Source organism: Thunnus albacares, chromosome 13, assembly GCF_914725855.1.
Source record: "Thunnus albacares chromosome 13, fThuAlb1.1, whole genome shotgun sequence".
Taxonomy (NCBI): Eukaryota; Metazoa; Chordata; class Actinopteri; order Scombriformes; family Scombridae; genus Thunnus; species Thunnus albacares.
Genome location: NC_058118.1, coordinates 22,270,917 through 22,285,356, shown reverse-complemented (window position 1 = coordinate 22,285,356; position 14,440 = coordinate 22,270,917).

Here is a 14,440-nt window from a genome sequence, read left to right as displayed (position 1 = left end):
TCTACTTTTATTTAAGACATGCTCTCTGGCATTTTATAACTTTTTTTGACTTGTAAGTCAAAGGAAACAAGAAGTTTAGGAGATAGATAGGTAAAGGTGTACGATTGACAGCAATCATTTGTCCAACTGAGAAAAGTTGTGCGTTATCCAGGGTGAAAGCCACACACACAGCGAGGCTTTCAGGTTTGACCTACAAATCTTCCTCTAATGTTTGTAGATGTGTCAGCTCCACAGAGATTCAACTGTACTCCAGTCTGTCCCTAATGACCCCCAAAACCTCTGAGTTTGCTTTAAGAGGAAACAGGGACAGTCAGTAAATACAGAGATCTTCCTTCAGCTGGAGGATCCAGGGGAAAAAAAGCTGTCTTAGACTACGTCAAAGTCTAATTATTAACGTTAAAGTAACTCAGTGAAAGTGATTTGCATCCACATTAGAGTTTCCATGTCATTTTCATAGAGAACTCTGCCCACCTATTTCAGTTGGTAAATAACAAAAACTGTGAATCACATCCCAATAAGGCTGCAACCAACAATTATTTTTCATTATTAAATAATCTGTCGATTATTTTCTCGATTAATCAATTGTTTTGTCTATAAAATGTCAGAAAATGGTGAAAAATGATGATCATGGTTTCCCAAAGCCCAAGATGACGTCCTCAAATGTCTTGTTTTGTCCCGGCCAACAGCCTACAACCTAATGATATACAGTTTACTGTCATAGAAGACTGAAAAAACGAGAAAATGTTCACATTTGAGAACATTTGAGAGTTTTTTTCTTAAAAAATGACTCAAAACAATTATTCAATTACCAGAATAGTTGGCGATTAATTTAATGGTTTGCAGTTATTAGATTAATCGACTAATTGTTGCAGCTCTACATCCCAACATCTGGTAAGGAGCGAGACGGACACAACCCGACTGACCAAATCATTATTTTATGGTGATGTCTGACAACATCAAGATAAATACAGTTTAATGACAACATCTGTGTGATTGGATATATTGACAATGCCTCACTGGACAGCTTATGTTATTATTATGCAAAAGCTGTTTTCTCCTGTACACACTGAAACATCAAGCTGAAGATTTTTAGCCGGCAAGTTGTCCCAGATGTACTGTAGATCCTATGCAGTTAGCCATGATGGCCTTTCCAGGCAGCTACTTTCTGTATTAAATTTCAGTTTGACCCCAACAAGTGTTTGAATTATTCATGTTAAAATTATGTTTATTTGGAAAGCTTTAGGAGGCTCAGCAGCTTGCCCTGATATATGTTGTTTTGCATGAATCCTGAATATTTCTCATTTTATTTTAATGTTATCAGTTGCTTGTTGTTGCATCCCACATATTCTGTATCACCTCTGTTTTCATGTATTCATGTATTACTTACCTTTCTTTGAACATCATACCAAACATGTTTAATGAAATTAAACTGAATTGAAGTGAATATTTGTGAAATGTAATTTTTCTATGTTACTTGTAAATATCCAGGACTCTTTGAAAAATGATATTTTCAATCTTATTGCAGCAGTCCTGGTTGGACAAAAGCTAGAATTAAAAAAGAATTAAGTTGATATCAACATCTCTCTAGAGCTGGGCCTGTGTAAAAAAGAACCATGAAGTGTCACAATTACTTTAAAGCAAAGCACTGCAAAAATATCCATCTTATCAAGTCATGTTTGTCTGGTATTTAGTCCTAATTTGACCTGTTTCCAGCACAAATCAGTTTGTTTCAAGGATTTTTAGTGTGTCTGTCTCTCTTATTTTGTGTGCTTTGAAGACATTAACACTTATTTTCAGGAAAGTTCTTGAGACAAGCCAAGCTGCATTGAAAAAGGTAAAAAAAAACTGTGTTAATGCACAGGCAGAACAACCCCAAAACACAACTTTAGGGGCTACAAAATACCAAACAAGTGTGACATCTACAGGTAACTGATCTTCTTGGTCATAAACACCAAGATCAAACCTGTAAAAGTAAAGAAAGGCAAACATTTTTCCTGGTTAGACTGTTTGACCAAACAGGACAGCGAAAACACAACTTCAGAGCTCCTCTGCCACCACCAGCCTCTTCTCTCCTCGATGTTTGGAGGCTATTTCGATCATTAAAGGCCTGGGCTCAGAGCACTGTGGGTGTGTGTTGGTCCTCCGATTAAAGAACAGCCATTGAAGAGTGTGTGTTTTGTGGTCTGAACCAACGGTATGCAGGACGCCATACGAGCCCAGGCTGACGCAGCAGCACCACACCGAGATCTGAGCTGGGGGAGAGGTTGTGGGATGGGCACGTGGTGGGTGGCTGGCAATAAAGTATCAGGTTATGATACATAAACTAACCCTAATGCTTAACCACCTTAACCTCCATTCACAATAAATGTCCTTATTTTAAAGATCTTCAAGTCAAAGAACAAACAAACACTCAGTTGTTTCTCTCCTGTCAATCAAAACTGTCCTGCTTTACTACCTTTCTTTCTTCCTCTCTAGAGATATATAGTCATTAATTTATTTCATCGAGTCATTATGGTCTCAATCTCTAAATTCAGGCCCTCTAGTAAGGGTGTTGGTGGTCATTTTGGAAATTATTGCTCTGTTAATAAAATTTGAGGACTTACTGTAGGCTTTGATGTCTTCCATGTAGGCATTGATTGACAGCTGTGATTGACAGTTTCCTCACCTTTGAGGTCAGACCTGTGTGATTGCTCACTTTTACCAATGGCAAAAACATATGATCTACAGTCACATTCAAGCATCTCAAAAGCAACATTTATAGTTCATAAAGTCTTGAAGTTGCTGCCAGTATCCATCAGAAGAAAGACTATCTTAATGGACAAGTGTGTAGAATTCAGTGGCATCTAGTGGAACTGACAGAAATTGAATATAATATTCATAGGTATGTTTTAATCAGTGTATAATCCCACAAAAATAAGAATTGTTGTGTTTTCATTACCTTAGAATGAGCCCTTTATATATACATAGAGAGTGGGTCCTCTTCCACAGAGCCTACCATGATGCACCACCATGTTTCTACAGTAGCCCAGAATGGACAAACCAAACACTGGCTCTAGAGCAGACACAAAGCAAACTCTCCCCTTATATACTGCATATTCCGATTTAAAACTCTTCCAGTAGGTCATGGTGCATAATTCCCTCCCTATATGCAATTATGACAGGAGTTTAACTCATATTAGTTAACCATTAAGGACACATCTCAGAGTAGAATTGATCAGCATTTTTAATCAATGATTTATATTAAAAACATATACTAACATATCATGATAAGTTAGAAAATGTTTTTGCAGTGATGGAATTAGTATGTAAATTTGCTGAATTTGTCATGCAAGCCTTTATAGTGCATGTAATTTTCCTTTTCTCCAGCTGTTATTTGAGAGAAAGCCATTATTTGAGAAACTGTTTTTTGGATTTATTTATGGTATACTGTGGAAAAAGTAAAGGACCCAATATACTACCTTGTGGCACACCAGCAACATTTGAAACCTGTTTAACAAGGAGGAAATATTAACAATTGCAAAAAGTTGTAATGAACTGTTTATACAGGAGAACATGATGTTTTACCACACTGTCAAAATCTTTATGAATACTAATAATAACACATCCAGAAATATGATCTTTGATGGCAGAAAACGTATTCCATATAACTATCCAGTTTTGGTGAAACAATTGTCGGCATTACTACCTTTACCATTAATGGACATTTCAACTGATGTTGAGCAGCATTTTAAAAATTTACATTATGTCATATTTACATCATTCTGTTCAATCAGCCTTCTAAAACTAAGCAATTAAAACATGCCAAGTGAAGACTAACAAGTGAAAAGAGAATTTTCTGTCTCTAATTTGAGCAGGTTTAGTTTTGCCATGTCTCCTGGAGATTGTCTCAGGCCTAAAATACTTGAGGGAATAAGGTGGCCCAGTTAGGTTAGATACAACAAAATTTTCAACAAGACATCACAACCCAAAAAACAGATGAAGAAATCAGAGAAGTGCGTATTTATGCAGTGGAAAGTGAAGTAGACGTTGCTGTTTTTCTGTCTGAAATGTGTTATCAAAGTGATCTAGTGACTTCTCTCTCCCCGTTTACACACAGTATGCACCTTTTTTCCTTCCCTCCATCTTTCCCTCTCTCTCTCTTTTTCTCCCAGTGAGTGGTCTATTGACATACCAAGGGCCTCTTTCAGCATGTTCAGGTCTGTGGCTCCTTTCAAGCAGCCTACGTCTCCAGCAAGTGTGGCCTGACAGAGGACATTTTCAAACCGGCCCTGACATTGATGAAACCCCTCCGGTCGAGTCCAGGAGCTGCAGTTAAACACACAGCGGTGAGAGTGTTGACTGAGACTATGAGTCCATGTGTGTGTCTCTGTGTTAATGTGTAAGTAGTTTTCTAAACAGACAGAGGCTTATTTGAAGTATGAAACTTTGAATCTCCACAAATGTTTGGAGAAAACTCATTTCCCCATGCATGACCAATGCAGTTTGATAGTTTGTACACAGTGTGCGTCTGACAAGGTATTTGTGAAAAGAGTTTGATTGTCTGATTGCTCTGACATTTTCATATCAATAAATGTTTTGCTACTTGCCAGGTCATAAATGTTTCACATTTGCTGTTTTAAATGCTCCAAGTCTTTTTTATGTTTACAGCTGAAATAGGAGAAGTTTTAAAAAAAGAGAAGAGGTAAAACAGAAAATCAGTAAAGGAAATTTGTAATCAGCATGTGCAGTGAAAACTTTCATGATATCAGCAGTGAATCCAGCCAAAATAAACTAGGAAACACTGTGAAAAAGTTGAGAGGAGTAATTTTCTCATATCACATCAGTAGGAGAGTGGCAACTTAACGTCCGGTCTTGCAATGCACGTCAGACTTTATAAAACGGGTAGTAGAATTTGCTCCCTAAATTCAGTTCAGCTCTAATCCCACAAGAGGAAATTCTCTTTGCAGCAAGTCAGCATAAACACACAAAAACATGCAACAGAAACACTAAAAATACAATGAGATAACTCCAAACAGCTTATAAAGTTCACACAAGGACGTGAATACACTTCATGATTTCGACAAGATGGGACTCAAATAACATGGTCAGATAACAAACAACATAAGCATCTAGTCACCCAGTACTTGCCCCTGCCTCGCTGTGAGCAATGATAATGTTGAATGATGAAATTGATGCTATCAGTGAATTCAGTCATTCATTTGTTCATTCATGATGGCCATTGATGAAGTCTTCAACAGCAAAATGTCAGCTGTCTCTCATGCGCACAATGTGCCAAATATTGTGCAAGCATTGTCTCTCTCCGTAAATGTCCTGTCATGTCTGCATAAAGGAACATTGATGTCAAATACACCTCAGTGTGAATGACACAAAGCCATCACTTACTTACTAACAACTTGATGAAGACAACAATATTATGTATTCCATGTCTGAAAAGGGCTTTGGAGGTGTATTTCCAAAAATGTTGCCTTTATACAGTGTATCACCTTAATACAGGTATGCACAGTAATAGATCCAATTATGTGCAAGTACATGTAGGAGAGTACATGAGGAGAAGGAAGAAAAGAGTGAGAGGAGGGCTTGTGGATGGATGGATGGAGAAGAGGAGGTGGTGGTTTACTGTAACAGGTCTCATTAAGAGCTCAGGAAGAACACGAGGCACAGGAAGTCAGGCACTCGGTGTCCTGCTCTGCCCTGCTGCATGCCTTTTACTACTCTGTTATGGTCTGCTCTGTCTCAGTGTGTGTGTGTGTGTGTGTGTGTGTGTGTGTTTGTGTGAATGTGTGTGTGCGTAAGTGTGAAAGAGAGTGAATGAGCTCCAGAATAACAGACTGGCAGTGAGAAATTTGGTTAGAGGGTGTGTGTGTACAGAAAACGACAGAGTGAGTGTGTGTCTGTGTTTGCTGGGAGAAGACAGAGTGGAGAATTCGCGTAGTAGAGTGCTATCCTCTGAACACACACACACACACACACACATACTCACATGTACACACACATGCAGGCACGTAGTAAGTCCAGAGCAGTAGTTTCCTGGTTGTGGAAGTGAATGTGACTATTACTGAGGTATTAATGTCTCCAGATTGCAGGCCTGTTCCTGCCTCCGCATCCGCCGGCACTCCTCCATCCACAACCGTGAAATTGGGACCATGTGTTGCTGCTGCTGCTGCACTCCTCTCCTCCTCCTCCTCTCCTCCATCCCCTTCACTTTGCCAAAAACAGGTTTCTCTGCCTTCCTCTTCCTGTCCCTTCCTCCTCCTTCTCCTCCTCTTCCTCTCCCACATACAGTAGCACTGTGTCTTCTTCTACCCTTCTTCCTCCTCCTCGGTGATTCTTTAAGGCCTCAGTGTACTTCTAACGAACTACTTGGTACAAAGTGCTGTCTGACCACATCTGAAGGCAAAAGGCTGCATTCAGACTGGAAACGACCCTGCATTAAAACAATGCAAAGGGCTGCGTTGGTGAGGGCTTGTTGTAAGGTACCAGTGAGACAATGAAACATGATCCAGGAAGTCCAGTTGGAGCTACAGATGAATGCATTTAAGGGCTTATCAGGCATCAAAACACAGAACAAAAGTTTGTAATACTCACAGACAGGATTTTACAACTTTGGAAAGTTATCACGGCTGCAGTTATCTTTCACCACAACGATTGCAGGATAAACAGCAGAAACACAGCATTCACTTTACCAGGAATGTGTGCTTGCATGTATATGATTGTCCACTTTGATGGATGATATCAAATTGCATTGCAGCTGCAAAAGTTGAGCCCAGCTCAACTTTTTTGCCGGACGACCTGGCGTTGTTTTGCCGGAGCCCTCTGCGTCGGCTCTTTTGCATGTCTTTGTAGTTTTGATGCAATTAATCGTACAAATGGGGATAACAGAGCACACCTGCAGACAGTCTCTGTGTGTTGTTTGAGCCTAAGAAAAAGACAGCTTGTTTCTCACCTCCAACACACCTGACCAGTCGCCACGTAAAGTGTTTGTTGCATTGTCTGTTTTGGGAAGTTCCAAAACTGCACTTCTCTACAAGCACTTTGAAGTATAGTAAGACCTTGACAGGTGATTAAACATGTAAATGCTGGTTTGGTATTATGAATTTAATCTGGGACATCAGGAAGAGAGAAGGAAATTCAGGTGACAGATAGAGATTGTTGACCGTTCTGACTTGGAGATTGGCTGTGACAATAACGCTCAGATGAAGGAGTTGAGAAATTAAAGGGAATAAAAGAAAGAGGGAGGAATACCAGCAGGAGAAAGTAGGATGGAGGGAATGAGGACTGTGTGTATGTGTGTGTGTTTGGGGTTGTTGAGGTGGAGAGGTCACATTTCGCCAGGATGCAGGGGTCAAGTTTATTTTTCCTGCTAAGGGAGACGCCAACAGAATGGGAGAAGATAGAGGGATAAATGGAGGGAAAGGAGGAAAAGAATCAAGCAAACAACAGATTTAAGTGGAGCAGTGTTCTGAGCACCTGGCAAACTGAGTAACTTGCTCTTGTCCTTGTCTGTATCTTCGCTAACTTAACTTATCGTTCCGGATGTTGTTATGGTGGTGGTTCCTCATGGAGGTAGTTCATCATAGACAAAGACATTCCACAAGATTAATTTATATAATATTCCTGATGGAGAAGAATTACACAACTCAAAATGTGCACTGAGGTGATGGAAATGAAGCCAAACTAACAATGCACCATGCAGTTGCAATTATTCCAAACCTAGTAATGGGACAATCACACCTACTTTACACTGTATTGGCCAGGTGTGCAGAGGTGAGGAAGTAGGCAGAGTTTCTCCTTTTTCATTCCTCACACAATGACTTCCATCACTTGTCATGCGCACAAATGAATGCAACACATGATCGCCTCCAAGGAGAGACTGCACACAGGTGTGTGATGTTATCCTCATTTCCATGATCGTGTCTTGCCACACTCTGTGATGGCAGCTTTTATTCAGAGCAGGTATGAACACTTTAGCCTTTAGACGTGGTTGTTTGACAGTGCTTCCTGACGACTTGCCTCATGTTGGTTATATAAACTTAATCTACACTTTGCTTCTGCACACACAGTATATATTATACACTCACACACACACACACACGAGCTATCAGTTTGCTGAAGTACTTCCTTCCGCTCAAGCACGAAGAGCAACTTGTCCACAGTTTCAACTGGACGTCTGCTTATCAGGATACTTCAGCAGCGCATGTAGGAGGCAACTTATTAGCATCAGGATGCACTGAAGAGCCTCCACACTCACCCCAGGTTCATCCTCAGAGGTCACAGCATAACATCCTGCAGGAAGCGTGCACACACACAAACACACACACCTTTTCCCCCTTTCTTCCTTCTCTTCTTTCTCATGTCATGCTCAAATTTCACAGCATAACATCCTGTAGGAAGGGGTGTGTATGTCTGTGTGTGTGTGTGTGTGTGTTAGTCAGATTCATGGAGGAGTTACGTGTTCATCAGCTGGGTTATTAGAAACGTATGGGAATGAAGCATCCCGCAGTTTTAAAGAAGTTTCAGGAATCAGAGGAATGATGCTCTTGTCTTCAGAAATTTAAAATTTACATGTGGTGAAAAAGGCGACATTGATGTTTTTACTCAAATGTAAACATGCAAGTTTATTCCTTCATTCCTTCAGCGCTCAATAACACATTGATGATAAAATAATAAAATAAGCTACTATTTTTGAGGACATTTGAGTGTATATCTCAGCCAACAAGATGATAAATTATTTGCTAGGTGATCTGAGCAGATAGAAACACAAGTAGCCTAAACAATAATAATCTATGGACAACATGGAGGGAGCTTTTGCTTCTGCAATTTGCATTTATCATTTGTTTTCTCTCCCTCTTTCTCTGCTGCATCTCAACTAGCCTTTTCTCTTTTAAAAAAAATCTCAGAAAATCAAGTGATGAATGAACACACTGACCCTGAACTCTTCATACCTGAACTCTGCCATTTACATGTGAAATGTTTTATACAGACGCCTCCTTCGAGGTGGAAGTAGAAAAACAAAAACGGGTCAAGCAGCATCTTGATTATAGCAGCCAAAGATGGAAAAACTATAAATGTAATCAAATGATATTGATTTGTGTTTGAATGTATGAAAACAAGTGGCTAATCTAACTTTTGGTATTGATTTTCTAAATGTTGCATCTCATATTTTTAATGCACACCTGTTGATACATTGATAAAGCAGCGTCTGTTTTTGTTCAGTATAATTTTCTTGACTCTGATTCAAGAATCAAACCTTTTGAACAAATTTAAATCCTTCTGAAATGAAACAATGAAACAAATTTATTTAAGCTAAGCTTTCACAATATTTAATTTAATCAACCTGAATTACATACTGTATATATAACACAACAATTAATGACTAAAACGAGTTAAGATTTACATTTAAAGAGCTTCAACAGGCAACATAACGTCTTTACTTCAGGTGTTTGCACAGGACAAAAAAAGAGAACAGAGGAGGAACCAGAAATCATACACATGGTTCACTTTATTTAGCTACTACATTTTGTTTTTGCAAGTAACCGAGAGTTGGCTAAAAAAAAAAAAAAACACATTACCTGGAGGTTTAGCTTATTGCTCTCTGCTGATAAAAGATAAAGAGGGAATAGAAGGTTAAAATAAAGACTTGACATATAGATATTTTACCAACTTTGAACTGTTTAAACTGAATTTACTGTTGGGATTATTGAAAAATTGCCCACTCAACAACAAAATGGAGTGTATGTTTGACACAGAGTGATCTTGAACCCTCACATCCATGTACTACGGACTGTATAAGTATTACCATGGAGACATATGACACCACAACATGAACCTGAGAAATATGTAAAAAATGAGGGTGTATTTGAGAAGCGAAATGGGTCAGCTGAACTAACGGGAGCAGCTTCCAGATTCACACGACCCTTTTCACAAAAGGAATCGCTGGAACACATAAACAAACTGAAGAAGATGCTTGATGAACAGTAAATTTGACAGCTTGCATGATTCGATGATAAAACTTCCAAAAGAGTAAAATGCAAAAAATACATGTATGAAACAATATTTTTGCCAAGAATAAGACAAATGTCTACACCTAAATGTCCATTCCTAACATGAGAATGGACACTAACATTTCTAATTCTTAATTATTTTAATTGAAACAATGCTATCATAGACTATTATCTGGCCTGATGGAGATGCCTATAGCCACAAAACGCTGTCAATATTAAAACTTGTTTGATGCAGCTTTTTATACAGACTCCATTTGCACCTTAATGGAAAGAAGATGAAGGTAGACTGATAAGGATTACATTTTTGGGTGCGTGTGCGTGCGTGTGTGTGTGTGTGTGTGAGACGCCGAGGGGTCTGTAACACTGCAGCACAAAACAACATCCCTGAAGCTATTCCTGTAATCGCTCCCAATTTCCCTCCCGCTCAGTCACTCTTTTCTCTTTTCCTTCTCAATCACTCTTTCTTCCCTCCAGGAGCCACATCAAAGAGCGGAGTGTTATCAGTGCTGGGAGGAGTGTGAGTGTGTGTGTGTGTGTGTGTGCTGTACATACCACAGTTTATCTCCGTGAGTAGCAGATCTCTTCCTGGTTTATCTCTCACACTGCTGGCTGAGATTTATCAATGGGAAACAACAGTGGAACAAAACTCATCTAAGCAAACACAGTTCAAACCCTCTGGAGTCAGAAAAACTCTAAATCATTGATTATTCTACACATTGGGATCACCCTCTTGTGGTGTATTTTCCTTTTTCCTGTGGCCAATTATAAATGATGTTATTTCATGATCAGATATTTACAACAGCTCCAGTGGAGTTTAAGAGCAAAAAAACCCTAAAAATTTTAGTATTAGTGACGTTAATGTTATTAGTATGTTTAGTAATTTAAACATTAAGAAATATATCAGTGTTTTGAGTCCATGGACCTTATTTTCAAAGATAAGCTGTTGTTCACTTTGAGAATCCACAGCTGCGCTCTCAATATCTGCACCTCCACATGAAACAGGTGTGTTGGAAAACAAACTTCTTCTTGTCGAGCTTGTTAACTGTTTGGCATGAGTTGAGAGAGTCGAGGGAAAATATCAGCTCCTGTTCCTTCTGGTAGGATAAAAGTTCCCACCGCAAAATCTACAAATATTTCCTTCAGGCTGATCATCACTACATTACACGGGGAGTGATTGTGTACAGTAAAGAAATCACACACACCCGTCAGTCTGGTTTTCTAGTACCACTGTTTCAGAATTTAACAGTCTGTTTTTGGTAATTTTGCATGTCAGTCATAAATCTGGTTCTCCTTAAAGGCCCCACACACCTGTGCAACACTTATTAACAGTGTTAATGAGCTGCCTTTCAAATTTCATACCCTGTTGTCTGAAAACAGAATTTAAAAATATGTAAATCAGAACAACTATATTGTGACTTAGGCTGCGTTAAAAGACAGGAAGGAGGTTTAACAGGTTGAAAGTCTCTGTCTTTCTCTCAATTTTTTCCTTCTTTCTTCTTCTTTCTCTTCCTCTCTTTTTCTAACTACAGACATGTAAATATGTCTGTAGACATATTTGACATTTAATACATTCACAATTTCATTCCACACTTCAGAGTCGAGAGCTGCTCCAACAAAGTAAAGATAGCAGATCATCTCTGGCAGCCATAAGGCGACACAGCTGGATAAGGGATGATTGTAACTTTCCCTTGCATGGAATAACTCTCATTCTGTTGCAACATCATAACTCACAGCTGAGTGACCATTTTCTTGGTTAAATATCTAATCTAAATATACCGAAGATGATATCAATTCACTGTAAGTAAATCCTGAAATGAATTTAGCACCAACGTGTCTGCATTTCTGGACACTCATGAAAATTTCTTCCTCTATGAAGATGAAGATTATGTCTACTTTAGTGCTATATTTATATATATTTATTTATTTAAGTTTTGGCAGCTTTTGTGACATATTTGTAATGTTACTGACAGTGAGGACTGTGCAAGACACTGCATCAAAAAGAAAATATTTCCTTGCAAAAAGCCCAACTTGTGAGAATGAGACAACTAAACTCTCACAGTACAGTTGGCGTTGCCTGTAAGAGGAAAAAACAACTGATAAATCACACATGGTAGGACGTCATGTGCCTACAGCTCTCCTGCTTTCCAGACTCTGACCAATCGTCAAAATTTCAGTAATTGATTTTCCTCTCCCCTGGCACGAATGTGAGGCAGACAATTGTAAAAGGAGACATACTTTATAGAGGAATCAAGTTTTAGTAGAACAAAGGCTCCTTGAAAGCATCTCCAAATCTGATTCCCTTCTCCTATCTCACTCCCCTCCAACCGTGCCTCCACACTCCCTGATAAAGCTCCCCACCTAAAGGGCGTCTTGGCTGGTGGTTGGGCTCGACTCTCCTCCCCCCTGATAGCGACCTGAAGGGCCACATCACAGGAACATAGGCCCTCTTTGATAAGCAGGCCTGTTCCAGCAGCTGCTGAGGATCACTGACCACAGGCAGGGCTGATAGCAGCCTGCTGTACGCTCTTAAAATAACAGGAGTGACGCAGAGAACAGCCGAAACACAACAAAACACACATGTCAACAATGGACATCATCTACATCATTAAGACAGACGAGAGGTATGAAATCATCATGAAATGTGTCAAGGAAAAATATCTGAGGGGAAATGTGATGTGTGAAATGTGAAAAAAGTATATTTTTCCATTCTGAAAATTTATTTTTTTAGTATATTCAGTCTATTCAGATTTATACATGTATATTTCTACCATACTTAATACTTTTCATGTGATTTGATGCTCCATATCAAAGTGTAGTTTTAGTGTATCAGTTTATTGCACTTGTCTTTATGCCTAACTTTAATTTTTATATAATTGATAAGGATCCTATTTCTAACAAATTCCATGAAAGACAAACATCAATAACAGGTTAATCTGTCAACATATTCTGATTTACCAACATTGATTTACATCTTTTTTCCTTCTGAAGATGTAAATCTTTAAAAATGGTTCTGAAATATACAGTTTCATTAAAAAAAAGGCTAATTAATTTGCTAAAATAGCTGGGAACTGTAGTTTTTAGCAAACATTACTCAAACAGGAGTAAATAGTGCTTTTGTTGGGGACTATTTTCAGCGGTCGATTAATAAACATTTAGTGAATATTTACTGCAGCAAGATGGTGTATGTTGACTCAAAATAAATTACAGTGTGTGTTTATTGTCATAAAGAGGAACATGTCATCCAGTGCAACATGTTCATTGATGTGTTTTTAATAGTTTGAGGGAAAAAAAACAACGGAGGTCTGTGGCACAGAGGAATAAGATATATCAGGCTTTAGATACATAGAAAATTCATTGATGGTTTTGGTCTTTTCATTGGATTCATTGACAATATGTAAAATATAGAATATCATCAGATTTATCCTTATTTTTTTATGATGCAGTTCTCTGATTTCCAGCCAGGGTGGAAGCCCTGTTCCAGGCTGTTACAGACTCCGTACACCTGGGAGGCTTAACGCTCTATTAGATTTGTATGGAGTGAAGAGAAGTGGGTGAGAGTGACAGACATTGAAATAGAGGGCGAGGAAGAGAGGCAGAGAGAACTTGTGAGCGTTAAGTTATAATCCCTGAGATTTCAGTGCTGTTTTATTTGGAAACACCCGTGGTTACCGGCGGCAGTAGCAGGTGTTTTTCTAATACAGGTCACAGTGTTTGGCTCAGAGGATTCACTTTGTTTCAATAAAGACTTTTAATTAAAGACTTTTTTCATCGTGCTGTGATCAACCACAATCTGATCTCATTTTAAGTGCACAGTGTGGGTAGTTTTCCACACAACACACAGCAAAAAGGGTTTGTTACCATGCTGAGAAGTTGAAGGTGTGCAGCCTGTTGCCTCTTCATCAGCAGCTCGCTGTGGCTGCTCCTACTTGTTCCATTACTTCATGCAATATTTAACAATGATCCACTGTCAAAAATCACCAAAAAAAAAAAAAAAAGGCAGTCAGACAGTCAGCACTGACCATGCTGACAAATATATTGCATTTCCTTTGGCTGTTTCACAATAAAAGCCATTCCTACCAGTTATTTCACCAAAAATTGAATACTTTTAATATGAAGTAGCAGAGGGAGGAATCGTTACTTAATACAGTTTTGACAGGACTGTAGAAGAGTGAAAAATAAACAGTGAGGCTGATGATATCAGACAAAATTGCAAACAGTATTGCTGAAGTACATACATGCATCGCTTCTTGTGAATCCCTTGTGTGTGTGGTGAGCGCGTGTGTGAAGGGAAGTTGAATACTGCGAGGGAATGGTGGACTCCACCGCTAACAATGGAAACTACAATATAGACTACAAATGTTGTTTGAAATCTTAAGAGTTATAACATTAACCAATGGAGATATGAAAGAATTTTTTTCAACACTGGATCGTTGTTGTGA